A 17384-nucleotide genomic window follows, 5' to 3' on the forward strand; every position below is an offset into this window, starting at 1 on the left:
CAGGAAAAGGTTTTTTTTTAATACAATTTTAGGTTTGCAAGGGAATCTGAGTAACATAACCTGGTGAGAGGCAGTCAATTCACCCTATCCTGTATTCCCCTGGGTGTCTAATTTTTTAAAATGTGTAGGTTTGCTAGGTTTCCATAGGTGCCGGCAGAGCTAGGGTTCAAAAACTACAGCTAGGCTCTTTGAAAAAAAGGGTAATTTTTCATTGTGAAAATGTGGTGTGTTCACATTGGGTTTTGAGCCATTTCTCGCCAAGGACACTATGCCTACCCACACAAGTGAGGTACCATTTTTATTGGGAGACTTAGTGTATTCCAGATTTGTAAAGCAACTCTTATTACCTATTGACTTTGGATGCATTTCTGCCTTCCAAATGAAATACTTTGTGTAAAAAAGAAGTCATTTTAAAAAATGACCGATAATTCTCATGCTAGTATGAGTATTCCCAATTTCGGAAATGTGCAAATATCTGCTGTTTCTAACCTCTATTTTTTGTTCCCATTTCAGAAATACATAGGTGTCTTTCATTCTGATTTGTCCATGTATACATTTTCCCACAATAATTGCTATATACCCGGTACATAATAAAAAGCATTTCAAGTTGCTGCTCAGATTTTGACTCTGGGTTTGTCGGGTTCTTTGTGAACCTACAAGTCCTATATGTCCCCACAACCAGTAAGGTCCAGAAAATGTAACGGTATATTGCTGTCAAAGAGCTGTCATAATTAGAAGAAGTTACAGGTAAAAAAATTGACACAAAAGGCTGTTTTTTTCAACAAATGTTTGATTTTTCCTATATTTAACTGTTATTTTATTTAAAGAAACCTTAATGGATCTACACAAATGACCCCTTGCTGAATTTAGAATTGTGTCTACTTTTCTAAAATGTATAGATTGCCAGGATCCATTATTGCTTTCATACCCATTTCTACCATTAATTGGAAGGAGGTTGAAAGCACAAAAAATAGCAAAAAAATGCTATGTCCCAGAAAAATGCCACAACGGTGTGAAAAATGTTGTTTTTTTGACAAAAGTCTGTAATTTCCTAAAGGCTGGAAAAATTGTGATTTCAGCCCCACAACCCCTTTCTTGATACCATTTGCTGGGAAAAATCCAGACGCTTTCATTTACAGCCCTTTTCCCCCAAAAATCCAACATTTAGCTGTATTTTGGCAAATTTCTGGGACCCCTTCAGGAGAATCCACAAACCCCGGGTACCTTTAGAATCCCCATAATGTTGGAAGAAAGGGACGTAAATTTGGCGTGGATAGCTTATGTGGTCAAAAAGTTACAGGGGCCTAAGCGACCACTACCACAAAAACCAAAAAAAAGGCTTAGCACAGGGGGGGAACAGGCCTAGCAGCGAAAGTGTTAAATGTCCTTGACTAATGAACCTGTTTTTATCTGACTTTCGAATATGTCAGTGGAATATCTTTATAATGCACGCTTTCCCTGAAATCACATCAAACAGTGGTCATTGGCTTCCTTAATCATCTCTGCTACTGTACATCATTGGCCTGCAAAACCATTGGTTGTTCGCTAGGCTGATGTTATCTTGGACAAATTGACTCATAAGGCGTGTGAAACAGCTTGTTTATGTGTATTACCTGTAATATTCATATGTTTCTTCTTCATCTTAAGCAGTCTGTTGTCTGGTAGGAGATAGAGGTAACCAGGGCAAACACTTTCATTAGAAAAAAAACCAATAAAACGCATCCCTACCTATGCAGGCTTATGCATATGTAAGAATTTGCATTCTTTTGAATATTGTATTGTATTGTAATTGCACTTATATAGCGCTTAATACCCCTGATAGGGCGTCGAAGTGCTTTTTCGGCGAGTACCACGCTACTCTGGGACCCATAGAGCATTAGTGTTGAATTAGTATAGTGAAACATGCAAGTACATTTTAAGTGGTGGATAGGTTAGTCAGTTATTTGGATTTGGAATGATAGCAGGATAGAGGAGGACAAAGGTTTGTATTTATATAGCGCTTGTTGATGCACGCTATTCAGGAAGCCTACAAAGGATTAGTGGTTAGTTAATATGGTGAAATATGAAGTATTTTCAGTGGTGGATATTAGTCAGTTACTTGGAGTGAGAAGGATAGCGGAGGGATAGAAGGGGAAGAAAGATTTGCATTCATATAGCACTTGTTACCCCTGATGGGTGAAATTCTTACTACACAAGCGACGGTTCCAGGACCCTTTATGTAGCACCATTGAGAAGGTATTGCTTGCACACAAATGACATACTGTAGTATCTTGGTATTCTCTATGCTGTCCTTCTCTACCTCTAATAGAATGTTCATGTGATGCATCTATCAGAATGTTGGTGATCTGCCTGAGAGTTTACAGTTGGCTGGGGTGAGCACCATGATGGATGCTCCTGGTGGGGTCTCTCTATATAACTTGGAATAAAGCATCACCAAATACTACTCAACGTGTGGACTTCTCATCATTACATTTATGGCGACGATCTTATGAAAGAACCTACGTTTGTCAAGTCAAAAAGTACTTCAAACTACAAAATTTTAACAAAGAAATCTACAAAGTATGAAAGGACCTCCTGCAACCAGAAAAGCTACCCCAACTGCCAGCATGACCCCACCAGTGACCTACAACCGGTCGCCCACAACAATCTGGCAGTCGTCCTGTGTAACAGTGAGTCTACAAATTTTAACTTGGTGTAGTGCCCTGACGCTGAGTAAGCCTGTTTATTTTGACTTTGAGACTCACGCTGTATCCTCACTTGAGGATAAGCATTTTAGTGGGCAACTCTATATTTTGTCCTATTTACAAGGAGAGTCGAATTTATGCTGTGTTGGAGCTGTGCCCTTTAATGGGTTAAACCAAAATCGTTTTTTCTTCTCCTGGCTCATCTGGTGTTATGCCTTTACATGAGATTAGGCATTGACTTTCTTCATTGTGTCTGACCTTGTATGGATACATGTGCAAAAGTCATTTTTTTATTGAAGATCATATTATTTATAGTTTCCCTTTACTCTGAGGAAACTTTTCGCTGCAGAACTGGTCCCATGTTTCATAAGTGGATTTAAGGAGGTGGTTTGATGACTTTCATCTACCTATCACCACAGCTTGTCAAAGCTTTTTTTTTGGTGTTGGTGATTATTTTTAATGTACATTTTTAGCCCTTTATTTAAGCGAAATTCAGCCAAAATCGACCCACCAAAGCTATTGTCAGTTTAACTGCTTCACTCCGTTTAAATATGCAGCGCGTGCACGTTCTCACCTGCTGTCTTCATCCAAGCCTTCATCTGAGTCTCTGTGACGCTGCCTTCTTCGGAGCTTCTCTGACATGCCGTCTACTCTGCTGGATCTCCTGGGGTAGTTTGGTATACAGTAGCGCCGTGAGACACCCGGCTTGGCGTCACTGTGCGTGCCTCCATCCTTGCTTTGGAAGTCTTCTGTGTTCCCAGCGCTGTTTATGTGGTCTACCACAACTTCATTTGGAGCATTTCTCATTCGTTATCTGCTGTTTCCCTTTTGTTTAGTCAGCGGAATGCAGCGGACATCGTAAGTGATATTTACTTTTTTTTTTTCTGTTGAGCCCTGTGATTAAATCCAAGGTACTGTACTTTCCCTTCATTGAAAATGCCGGAAATGGGATTTTTATTTTCTCTTCGTCTCAGCGCATTTTTGTCTGTAATGAAGGTATTCTTTTCGGGGGCATGGATCGAGCTCCGGCGGTTTAAAACATTATTGATTGCACTCCTGTGCTGCACTTTTTCATCTATTTATTTGCTTTTACATTAATGGGGCAGTGCAGCGCGTAAATTTCTGATATTGTTGTGCTTCATGCCTAAGAATAGCATTTTGTAGGCGCAGGGCGGCAGGAGTTAGTTTCTTTTTCCTTTTAGTATAGTATTATGGTTTTTCTCCTCACAGGCCACTTATCTTATGTGTACTTTGCTGTGTACCTTAACGTTTTGTTTCATTCATTTGCAGTGGGCTTTAGTCCCAGCTGCTCTTTTTATTGCATGCTTAATTTCGATTTTCTTGCAATGGGTTCCTTAGTCCCATTTCTATGCAGTGGGTTTGAGTCCCACTTGTGTATTCGAAATGTTTGCAATGGGTAACAGTCCCATTTATTTGCAGTGGGTTCTAGTCCCTTCTGTTTTATTTTATTGTCTTTTGCGATGGGTCCCAGTCCCATTTTCTTACTGTGGGTTTCAGTCCTACCAGTTTAATTTGCTATGGGTTCCAGTCCCATTTATTTGCTATGGGTTTTAGTCCCATTTGTTTATTCTGCAATGTTTTTGCGATGGGTTTAAGTCCCATTTGTTTGCAGTGGGTTTTAGTCCTACTTGCGCAATTCCTATTTATTTGCGATGGGTCACAGTCCCATTTGTTTGTAGTGGGTTTTAGTCCCATCTACTTTATTTAAATGTTTTTGCTATGGAGTTCAAGTCCCATTTGCTTGCAGTGGGTTTTAATCCTACGTGCGCAGTTTCTTTGTATTTGCTATGGGTTTCAGTCCCATTTATTTGTAGTGGGTTATAGTCCCATCTACTTAATTTAAATTACTGTGGTGGGTTTTAGTCCCACCTCTATGCTAAATATGTTCAGATTTGATGTATTTTTATTGTAACTTTTTTTGCACTGTTATCTCTTGCATTACGTTATTGTATTTTGCTTAGAGGTAATAGTGTTTAGATGAGGTTTCACCTCTACTCTTCCTCATCTTCCTTGTTCTTGAAATGAAGGTTTCTTTTATTATTTCTCTTTTCTTATTGCCTTCCATTGTTTCCTTCCTTTTTAAGTTCTGTAAGAAGAGAGGATGGTTTATATGGTGTTAGAAGGGAGGATGGTTTATAGAAGGGCGGATGGTTTATACGTTTTTTCCATTCTTCTTTCTTTGTTCTCTTTTTATGAGTATTTTCTCTTTGCTGTTTTTAGCTTTTTGTTTTCCGTTAAGAAGAGAGGATAATGTAATATCTTGGTATTCTCTATGCTGTCCTTCTCTACCTCTAATAGAATGTTCATGTGATGCATCTATCAGAATGTTGGTGATCTGCCTGAGAGTTTACAGTTGGCTGGGCTGAGCACCATGATGGATGCTCCTGGTGGGGTCTCTCTATATAACTTGGAATAAAGCATCACCAAATACTACTCAACGTGTGGACTTCTCATCATTACACATACTCATTAACGCTATAGAAGCAAAAAGCATCCCGGCGTTTTCTGAAGAATGTGCACAGCGCTGCTGAGAAAGCTGCTGTGTTCATCTGATGAACTCGGAGCTCTGGAGAATAAGCAGAAACAGGCAGAGTTTGCCTAACGAGTTTGCTAAATGTCTATAAGGTCCAGGACAGCTCATCTCGGATGAGTTCAGGCTTGCGTCCAAGACCACGTGACCGCGTAAAAGATGTCAGCATGGTTTTGAAAATGCCACCTGTCTGAGACCAGCGAACATGAATTTAGAAACTGCTACATCTTGAACTTGTGACGGCTTTTTTTCTCAAGGCGGATGAGCGCGGAAGAGAAACATAACATATGGAGGTTCGTGAATTATTAATGTCATTGATCCGTTATACGGGCACTTGGATATCTGTTGGGTGCAATAACCTGAACGAGGCTGCCTAGGGCTCTCGTGCTCCGTGTACCAATGTGCTATCAAAACCACAGCAGTCTCGCGAGGACAGCATCAGTCTCATGATGGCGCATACCACGCCTGCCTCTGCGTACGTGTTCGGGCACAAACACTTCCTGGTGTTCCAAACGATGTCATCAAGTGGCTGAAGTTCGGCATGTTATATTAAGTTCTAAATCAATTAAGGCTTTTGGGGCATTAAATGAGGTAGACCCAACATAAAACAAGCATTGGCATAGCCAATAGGTCTACCCTTTGGGACCTTATCAGTGTTTAGTTATCCAGCACAATATCCTTGGTGCGACAACATTAACTGTTGCATGGCTAGAACGTATAAGGTCCCAAAGGCGAGACCTATTGGCTATGCCAATGCTTGTTCTCAGGAGTTTCTTCCACCAAAAGGAGAGTGGGTAGCCAAATTAAAACCTAATATATTTGTGATGACAGACCATACATGTGGATGCCCAAATACGGTTCTGGCTACTGCTTTCCTAGCAACATAGTTCATGTTAACAGACATGCTGTGACTCTTTCCTCTACCTAAAAATCACCAATTTTAAAACAAACGTTTTTGTTAAACTCACACCTCTGTTTCTTCTCCCTTGGTCACTGTTAAATGAACAAGCATTTGCAATGCAATTTGTCTTGCATTTACGCGAGTTTCAGCTATTGACCTTGTAAATGTCAGTTCCTTTTATTTATAAAAGGCATTGTCATTTACAATGCCAATAGCTTAAATTCACTTAAATGCGAGACCTATTGCATTGCAAATGCTTGTTTAAAAATGCTTCCCACCAATACAGTGGGCACCGGGGATGAAGTGAAGTGAAAATCCAGCCTCACTTAAAAATGCTGATAAAGAGGAAACAAAACAGGCCCGAGAGACTGGTTAAGGAAAATGTTCACTTTACCACCTCTTGGTTATGTCACACCGTCTGTGGGTGCACGGGCAGAGTGACGCACCGCTTCAATATGTCTCGGTTAATATATGACGTTTGAGAGGGTTTGAAGTTTAGATACATGCTGATACATTTCCGTGTGTGCAACCTAGCGACTAATAGCAACTCGTCGCCTCAACCGGTGCACCTAAGGCCAAGGACAGGGGCAGTTAGGGACAGACATACTTCCAAAGTACTGGAGCAGTGACTATGTCAGAGACAGAATTGTGCCTCGAAACCCTAGTTCTTATGACTAGTGGCAGTAATCTCCAATTATGCGTTGTGAGGCGTATACCCCTCTCCAACACAGGTTTGCATTTTCTACTCAAAACCCTTCTTTTACAGAAGAAGCAAAACAAATTCTTGCCCTGTCTAAAATGGAAAGCCCTTTCTCGCCCTCTAACCCCTCCCTTTTAACCTTAATTTCTGCCTAAACGGTTTTGCTCCAGGAGAAGAAATCTTGTCTTGAAAAAAAGAAGAAAAAAACATGGAAGGAGAGAAGGGCATTATTGGTCTAATCCTCTTAGCCGCTGTCATTTGAAGAAGGGTTGTTTTGAAGCCTGGGATTGTGTCTTGTCGCCCCTACCCCACCAACCCGTCCCAAATCCTCCTGGGCTGTGAGCGACTAAAAAAGGCAGCGCCTAGGCATCTGTGCGCAGCGCTTCATGCTGCTCTTTCTGTGCAGTGCTGCAAAGCTGTTGAGTAAACAGAGCCGCCACTCGACTGGGCCGGAGCTGACAGCACCGCAGCCCGGCTGGGTCCCACGGGAAGGAGGGGGCATTCTAGGAACCAGAGGGGGTAGTGCTACTGCTGTCAGTGGTGCAGCAGGTGCAGTGACACCAGGTCACAGGTGAGCAAGGGGCCCTCTGCTTCCCAAAGGTGGTGCTGCTTTACTACCAAGTGGGTCCATGTCCCATGCTTGCTTCGGGGTTCACGGGACCCTAACTTTGCCATTGGCTTCCGTGCTGCCCCTTTTAGGGTCTCACGCAGCCTGGAGATGTTAAAGCCTACGGCACTGAAACAGTGTGTCAAAAACTGAAGGGGCAGTGTTGGGTGTCAGGGAGGGCGGTGCTGCAGCTGCGCTGCTTGTATGAGGTGCCACATTCTGAAAGGGCAGAGCTGGACGTCAGGGATGGTGCTTCTGCTGCTGTACAAAACTCACCCATGCCTGCTGGGAAGTCCAGCTGACCATGTACAATGCGTTTCTAGAAGCACAGTAGCTCGGTGGGTCAAGCACCCACTGAAAGAGCTTCGGTTTAATTCTTGATGAGACTGACTCAGCCGTTTATCCTTCCGATGATGATTAAATGAGTATTGATGACCTGGGTGCTAACCGACCGTCTGAACTAATGAAACAATAGATCATATGGTGTCTGCTTAATACGGAGGCATTATTTTCCCAAGAGATTCTGTTTCGGGGTTGGGGGTTTGTACATATTTTACTAGATGTGCCCTTCAAAAAGAGATGGTTTTCACAGGATAAGTGAGGTGTTGATTTACCCACCCTCCACATGCAGCTGGTAACAGAGCGGGGTGCTTATATAGCGGCCTGTGGTGACCATGTGCAGGCAGTGAATTGGGAAGGCCACCATCGCAGGCACAGTTGTAGCCCTTCCGGTGCCCCCGGAGAGCAGGGTACTGCACATGAGGGAGTAGAGCAGGGGGTCACAGGTCACTGCTGCAGGGAAGCTCGTGCAGTCCGGTCCCTGCGCCTTCTGCAGCCACCCTCATGACGCGTGTGTGGGCGCGGCCTGCAAGAACTAACACCTCGGTGACTGCCAGACCCATGCGTACTCCCCCCAAAGGAGCCCGACGCACACAAAGGGAGATATCCATCGTTTTTAAATGAACCAGTGGGCTCCTTCGAGTAGCTGCCTTACACACTCTAGCTCCTTGAAAACCTCTGAGGTGTACAAACACATTTACAGAGTTTGATAACATAGGTAAAATAATGTAGCAGAACATAATACTTTAGGCTTTGCAATGAGCATGGTAAATGTTCTATAAGTAACAATATAGTACAGTTAAATACAATTTAAATATGGCAGAAGTGCAGAAATAAGCAAAAGCCCAGGCTTTCCACGGGAGTGCTGGCCTATCAGTGCACCGGAGAGTTCTCCTGAAGGAAACACAGTCCCTTCTGGCCAGGACACACCAAGACCAGACAGGGCAGCAGTGGCCCGGCAGGTATTCACCCAGCGGACTTTAAGCATGACCTTAAGTAAATCCAGTGGAGCGGACTGTAGGGGTCTGTTGCACTGGTCCCCAACACTGAAAGAGTGCACTGTTCACACACTGCAGACTGACAAACAATAGCACACACACACACAGCAGACACCAGCGGACTCACCCACACAGCAGACACCCCCCACCCACACCACACACAAACAGTAAACAGACACCCTCTGGCCAAGAGGATTCCCCACATCCCAGCCAATCTGTTCTGCCCGAGCTAGGTCGGAGGTGCCTAGGAAAAGCCCACGCCCTGTTGTCATGGCAGGACCCGGAGGTTGCCGCAGCTGGGCACCTACACATAAAGCTTATGGCTATAAAACACACAGACAGACGCCATACAAGTGACAAATTTCACCGAACCAGCCTTGTCTGTAGTAGAATTATATTGTGGCAAAGAATGCAGATGGTAAGTAAAATGGCTTTAAATGTCGCTTTTGCTAGGTAATATCTAACATGAGTCATTAGAATGGTGGGCGGTAAACAGAAGGGCTTATTTTCTATATCTAATTTCTGGTATGTTGCTTTCGTATTAGCTCCTCGTCGGGCCGGCCAGGCCTTGTCTGAAAAATGGCTGCTGTGAAATGCGACGGTGCACAAGAAAAGTTAAGATGACCCTCGCACATGAGAAGAATGGAAGTTTCAGTCACAAGTTTATGGCCTATGCCCGGAGTGAGAGATGTCAAGGCCAGCCTGGCCTGCAACAGGAGTTGTCCCAAAGACACTATTTTAAAAGCCTGGAAACAGATGGGAGAACTGAGCTCCAGAGGATTGGCAAATTTATGACTGTGGAAGAATGTTGCAAAGGGTAAATGTAAATATTTTATGAAATCATGTGAACTCAGAATGAATCAGGACTTTTACGAACTGGTTTGAGCTAGGAGGAGAATGAGGTGATCATCACCACCCCTCCAATGGACCAATCAGAAATGGATGAATCCCCCTAAACGTTTCAATTTTCGGTATAGAAAGTTAGCGAAAGGGTATACAGGAGCATGTGCGTATGATGAAAAAAAGGTTCTTCTGGCTTGTAAGTGCATTTTTCGCACCTTTACTCGGTTGAGGCGATTTTCTTCTTTTATGGTGCAAGAGACTTTGAAAGTTTTGGACTTTGAACTTTGATGGAGAAAAGGAAAGAGACTGTTGCGGGAAACCTATCTCAGGAGGGATATGTCCGAGGAGGTGAGAGGGACAGACAGTCAGCTTGGGAACCTATCCTGTGATCTGCAGTTCATTTCTCAGTGAACTGTTTTCATCATCGCCCTATGGCCAAGGGGTAATGAGTATTTTCTGTTCTCTAAATTTCTTTGCTTAAATGGTTCTGAAATAATGCTTAATGTATTTGCCTAATAAAATTTACTTAATTTCAAGTCTTCTTTAAATTAATTTAGATAAAATCTTATGAAAATATTATACTCGAGTCTATGGTTATTAGAATAAAGGTCATGACAAAGAAATGTTGAAGTTTTTAAATTGTGATTGAGCTGGACTTAATCGCCATCAATTGATTCCTTCTAGTTGGTCCATATACAAAATAGCGGAGTACCTTGATGTTTTTTAGAACTGACAGCTATTGAAATTGAATGTACATAATATATATAATTATTGTGTAGGTTATTAAGGTACCCCGCATGTCTTGCAGCTCGTCTATGTATTTACTGACTTTAGGGAGAAAACAGGGTGTATGTGTGGTTTTCGGTGTTATGGGCCCCACCAATGAGTGAATGGTAAGAGTTTCCTTGGTTGGTGATACAGAGGAAAGGTTTTATGTTAGACCCGCTGCATCACTTGTACTGTCCCTGCCTTCCACCGTCAATTGGCCCGTGTTGCAAACATTAAAGTAACTCCTTCTGCCTAAAAAAGACGTTCTATGAGCATGTGTTCTGGACAGGACAGGTCAGGCAAAATATAGTGTGAACTCACCCAGCCAATCCCAGGAGAAAACATGCATTTACAGATGCAATAGGACTCATAATTAAGCGTGACATATTGCATTGTAAACAAAAGTGCGGGTGTCCAAGAGCATACAAATGGGAGGGGGGGTGGTGGGTAGAGAAGTCACAGACTGCGGGAGGGAACGGGAGGAGGCAGGGGAACAAAAGAGTTTTTCAAGTAAAGGGGCCGATAGCCATGGAAGGAGAAAAATGACAACATGGTTGTCAGGAGGCGGGATGAAGTTGCCGGAAACCAATCAGAATGCAGCATTTAGGATTTCGGCCAATGAAATGATAGGCGGAAATTCGGCGGAGCTTCCCTTGCTATACTGTATACAGCATCTCTCGACGAGATAGGGCATGCTCTGCCTAGGCGAGACCTAAAAATGTGAGGATTGGACTAAATTAGCATTCTAATATTCTAATTTACTCTATACACTTATAATGTGACATTCTTTTAAATGATGTCTAGAGGCAACAATTAATGAATATATTTTTAGACATTAATTTGTTAAGAGTGCAATTATCATTCAAACATTGTTATGGTCACATTACAGCCTTAGCAAAGTATATCGGACGAAACACATGTTGCCTTCTTTCTGTATGGCTGGTTCGTGCACTTGGAACTTTTAAACTATGCAAGAACACTAGTTACCACGGACTCTTGTGGTACATTTATATATACTTGTATACTCTCTAGCATGCTCAAATAGTTTGCATTGACTACATTAAGTGGCAGTAACCCTTGGTAAACACTGCAACAACACCTGTTAGTAGCAGGGTGTTTTGATGTTGCTAGAGCACCTAGCTTTGACACCGCATGCGATAAGAAATTATCTGAATATTACACTGAACTTGCCGAAGTGAGTTATTTAAGGACATGCAGCAGGTGTTGCCCACTGCTACCATTCTAGTAGTAAATACATTTTTCTTCAGGATCACTTTAAACAGCCATGCGGGGCGCCCATGCTTTTGGGGGGTGGGGGGGTGGGGGGAGAAGGGAGCACATTTTCCCCCAACAGCTTCAAATATGGCTTCATTTAGTCTAGGAAGGGGTGGAAAAATGTGACTCCACCTGAGTGCCGGACAATCTTGGGCAAGAACTGTCCTGCAACCGTACAGTGACGGTTTGGAAGGGGTCAAGGTGTTACTGTCAGCTTAAGTATTGACCAGCTACGGAAAATCATAAACATAAAAGCGTTTCTCATTCCAGCATTGGGTTTGACCCCCAGCGCATCCCTAGAATAGACCAACAGTTCAGTTATGCGCAGATGCTGTGAAAGGGATTTGGAACAGTGCATTAAGGAAACTCTGTTCAGAGAATTCATTAGTTTGCTTTGCAAGTCATAATCACATAAATCGAATTTGACTCTTCAGTGTAACATCTTTATGCTATTACACCAGCCTTTCATTCCATAACCCCAGTCAATGCCAGGAATGGCTGCCCTAGGACTGATATATTTGTCGTTCTTCCCGAGATAGCCATATGAGGAAGATATCTCCTTACTTTGACCCATAATGAGGCGTCTGTTGTCAAACACATTACAATTGTGTCGGCGCCATGAGGGTCAGAGTTTACCGTGTTGCTATGTTATTGTGGAAACTGTGAAGTGCCACTATAAGTTCCCCCAGCAGGCACGCCAGCCCCAGTAATCCCTTACTGAAGCTCCTAGGACGCCATCCTGTATTATTTCATTATGCCAGGCTATGCTCTGACTCTCGGGCAATTAGGCACTTAATGTGTGACAGGAGGAATGAGGCATAGTTCGTTAGCAAATATTTCCATCGCATGAAAGCTGTTGCCTTTTCCACTTACGTCTCCTTCTACGGATTGTATTCTGAGAGCATTACAGAGGAAGCTCTGGGAACTGAAGAGAGCGCTCCCTGGCTGCCCTCCCGTTCTGTATTGGTGCCTAACTATTACTTAAAAGTGGCCGGGTATGAGAGTTCTTATGGCTGGACAGTGGCTCTGTGGCAGCAAAGTAGACGTGGCGATAAAGAAACCCATTACCAGGAAACCAGTTACCTAAGCTTCGTCCGGTCCAGTCCTACTAGTACTTCCGCTCCCCCAGAAAAAGAATCCTGGTTATGGTTTTCTTTGTCATTTATTTCAAGATTATCGTTTTTGTTGTTGTTAATGAATAGACATTTTCATATGCCTGCTATGCACACGTCCCGTGCTCGCTTAAGGCTTGGAAATCTTGCGTGGGTGGGCCACAGCTCTAGTGCAAAGGTAATGGGTGTGTTTTCTCAAGTCTTCTGTGCCCATTTGCAGTTTCATACTATGGCATAAAATATAACATGTATAGTTACATAGATAATAATGTGTTTATTTTTTTGTCTAACTCCATATGGATAGTGTGCTAATTATTGTACACTTATTTTTTCATGGAGAATATTTGTCAAGCACAATTTCTGTTTCCGTTTGTGATTAAGAACTGCTATTGTAAAATGTGATTTCCATCATTCGAAATAACCCGCGTTTGGTTTTTTAGAAGAGTCATAATGACACTTCACAGAGATGTTGTTGGCAGTTTTATGACAGAGATAATGCTGTTTAGGTCTTGCCTCCTCAGTGCACACACTGTGCTGTGAGATGTTTTGCTTACAATTCAGTGAGTTTACACAGAGCCCGTTGTAAATTTATGTAGAAAAGTATATCCTTTAATCTCAACTCCGCTTTAGCAGGAAAACAAGCACAACCCATAACGTCCAGGCTTCAACACCAACTACCTGCACAAGAACCCTGTTGCCCTAGCATTCTACATACCACATAATGGCACCTACACATTCCAATAAGGAACACAGCAACACCACACCCGCCCACAGCATACTAATAGTTATATTCATTGTCACTCAGTTTGCAATCTTTTGAATGTTTTGGGCGGGTAGGCTTCCCTTATTTTCATGTGCTAGCTCCTCCCTGGAGCAAGGGGCAAGTACTGGTGTTCTTACCCGTCTTTGTTCTTTCGCATCTCTTTGCAACACCCTACTTTTTTTTAAAATTTAAACGTTTCTCAGTATTATTCCTGGATGAGTAGTGTGGTTTTCAACTTCTAACACAGACATACAGCTTCCTATTTATGTTGCTTCCACCTTATCTGCCATCTCTATTGACACTGTAGATACTTACAACCACAACTGCACTACTCCACGCAACTGCTCTATAGCACTCCACTCCACAGCTCTCCATTCCACTCTATGCCACTCTACACTGCTCCACTCTACATAATTTTACTCCATGCCACTCCACTCTACTCTATGCCCCTCTAAGTCACTGTACTCGACAGTACTCCACTCTTTCTATGGCACTATACCATACTCTAATCCCTTCTATTGTGCGTCACTCCACTCTACACTACTCAACTCAAATCTATGCCACTCCACAACACAACACCCCACTCCACTTCACTCTAATCTCTACCACTCTACTCTATGCCACTCTCCTCTATACCACTCAACTCTATGCCACTCCATTCCACTCTGTGCCACTCTACTCCAACCAGCGCAACTTTATTCAATTCCATGTCACTCTACTTTATGGTGGGTATTTAACTCTATGCAATTCCACTCTACGACATATCTCACAATGGCACTCTATGCCACTCCAGTCTAAACCACTCTACTCTATGCCACTCTATGCAGCTCTACGCCAATCTACTCAATACCACTCTTCTCTACACCACTGTACTCTACACCGCTCCACACTTTGCCACTCAACTCTACTCCTTGCTATGCCACTCTACTCCAAGCCCCCCACTCTATGACACGGTACTCTGTGGCACTTTAGGCCACTCTACTCTATGCCATTCTACTCTATGCCACTTTACTCTATACCAATCTAATCTATGCCGCTCCACCCTTCACCATACTATCATATGCCACTCCAGTCTACGCCACTCTATGCTTCTCCACTCTACTGTTCTCCGAGCGATTCTACTTCACTCCACTTAACACAATGTCACTCTATGTACTCTATGCTCCTCCACTCTATGCCACTCTACACCACTCTAGGCCATTCTACTCTAGGACAATGTACTCTACACTACTCTACCACCCTCTATTCCACTCTATGACCCTCCACTCTACACCACTCCACCAGTTACAAATGTTACAGTTATTGGAAATCTTGGGGGTCAGAATTTCTGGGTCAAACTCAATTGACATTGTAATGAGGCCCTATGTGCAAAGACTAAACAGGGTATGCCTGAGAAAAAGTGGGCCAGCCAGAGTAGCAAGGGTGGGAGTGTAGTGAAAAAGGAGAGACCTCATGTTCGAAATTGTATTTAAGGGCACTGATGAAGCTGGTCTTCACCAAGAAATGAGCGGTGGGGGCAACAGCTTCTTTATGTCTGAAGGAAATGATCAGTGGAGTAAAGGTAGATGGTAATAGAAAGCTGAAGGAGGAGAGCACTGACATCCTGTAAGTATTGAGCGGGGAACTTGAATGGGACCTCTGGTACTCCATGAGACAGCCTGATTCATGTCTGTAGGAGTACTTTTCCAGGCACTTAAAAGCAGTAAAAAGGAGGTAGCAGAGAAACACTTTTTCTGTCATGCACCTCTCTTGAAAACATATGAATTAATGAAGGGTTATGTAGCTTTGATTATGAGGAAAGGAAAATTTTGCGGATATCAACCAAAGGGCAGTGAAGTTTATCAATTTGAAGATGGTAGAGCACATGTTTTTTAGCGTAGATTTCATGAAAGAACATTTAAGTCTAGCATATTGGAGTGTCCAAATGTTGGCTATGCTCATTTATTTCTCATGGTAGCCAGGCCTTGGAATAACCACTGTGCAGTGCTCAGATACCTTTGATCCAACAATGACTGAAACAAAAATGTTTAAAGGCTCTGTTAGAAGAGGACCCAGGCACCATACTCCCATTACCGTTTCGCCTCGTGCAAGTGGTGCAAAGTCATTCACTTGGGTATTTTTCAAGACTTTAATTTGTTTGCTTTTGCACTCTATAATACATGAACAACCTTTTTCACCAATGAGCTGGGGGTAGTTCAGGCAGATCCTGGGTGGGGATACCAATATTTCGCATGAGTGAGGAATTTCACGTGCTGAACCAAACATTCCACGCACCTCTTTTTAGAAAGAGCATTTAAGACCTCTTATATACTTTAGGATAAACGTCTTTGTGGGCTTCAACCCCACCCGCTCCTTTTCATTTGTTTGATTCAGTGTCCTTTAAAAATCCTTGCTTTTAAGTGGTTATTTTTGCTGTTTTGTCCCTCCTTTTCCTGGGTTATTCATTCCCTATGGGAGCAGCTCCGCATTACTTGCGCCTTTCCACTTGCTCCATTTTTGCAAATCGAAAAAGGACTACTTTTCCCCTTGTGGAAGAACACTCCACAGAAGTGCTCAATGTTTTCAATTTGCTCTGAGCTCCGAATGCAGTTTCTGTAAACAGGGCTGCAACTCCCGTGGCACTTGGACCCCTCTTCCTTTAGCAGTCCATTTCGCTGCTCTCAACTTCACCTCCTCATTTTTTTCATCTGAAGCTTTTGATACAACTAAAGCTGTTTCCCGGTCATAATTTCAATATCGGCAACACCCCCATCCCTCCCACAGCAATTTCCTAGAGAAATAAACAGACAAGACACCTTCTTTGTGGAGAAAATTGCTGCAGGTTTCTTTGCTTAACAAATATGCCAACATGGTGGGTTATCTTACGGGCGATCCCAGAGCAGGCAGCCCCTCGCCGCCTGCCCACCTGATGAGCCGAATTACACCGTGGCCCTAGCCAACCGGTGTTTGCTAGATTTGGGGGAGGGGATATCCCCTCCCTCCGGTGGACTGCCAGTCCACCCCCTTACTCATGCCCCCCAGAAAGCGGGCAGAGAATTTCAGGCAACCCCTGGTTGCTCAGGTCCAAAACCGCCCGTAGGACTAATGGGGTGCCGTCGCTCCTGCAGGGTCCAACGCGAGGACCTCCCTGGGGATATTTGGCCTTTGCACTCTTGTGGTGCTCGTGCAGGGGGTACCCCTCTGTACCTTACAGCCTCTGGATTACCCTGTAATTGCAGAACAAAGAGGGCGACCAGTGGGCGGGAGAGGTATAAGTACCTCTCCCCCCACCCCACTCCTGCCCGGAAGTGACGCAGGCATGTGGACCCCTGAGGGTCCCAAAACACTGTACGGCTGACTTGTGTGCCATTGTGTGGCACAATGGGGGGACCGCCCTCTTAGGAGGGCCCCCTTCGTGGGCCCGGGGCAGCCCTGCATTCTTTGAGTTCTGACCATTCTGTTTTGTGAACACATTCCACTGATGAATGTCACCCAGCCTACGCTTGCATCACGTTTGTGTCACCTCCTGCAGCCCGTCCCTCCGACCATCTCTGCCTTTGCTCTGGAGCACTGCTCCTCCCCACACTGTGCCTCCACAGACTGCCCCTTGTTGACTATGTCAATGGAATTTATCCTAGCTACAAATATTGCCTTTCTGAAATATTGTCCCCTAGACCATGTTTCCATTTGTTCAGTGGCTTTCGGTCTGCCGCCGAGTTGCCCTCTGCTGTACTGTGGTCCTCGCTGTGCTTCCTGCTTCATTACTTTACCTCTGCTGCCCCTTGTGGCCAGCACAGCACTGTGAACGTCACCTTTAAAATATAAAGCATACAAGCGAGAGGCCCGCATTCAAAGGAGCTGCTC

Source organism: Lissotriton helveticus, chromosome 3_1 (assembly GCF_964261635.1).
Source record: "Lissotriton helveticus chromosome 3_1, aLisHel1.1, whole genome shotgun sequence".
NCBI lineage: Eukaryota > Metazoa > Chordata > Amphibia > Caudata > Salamandridae > Lissotriton > Lissotriton helveticus.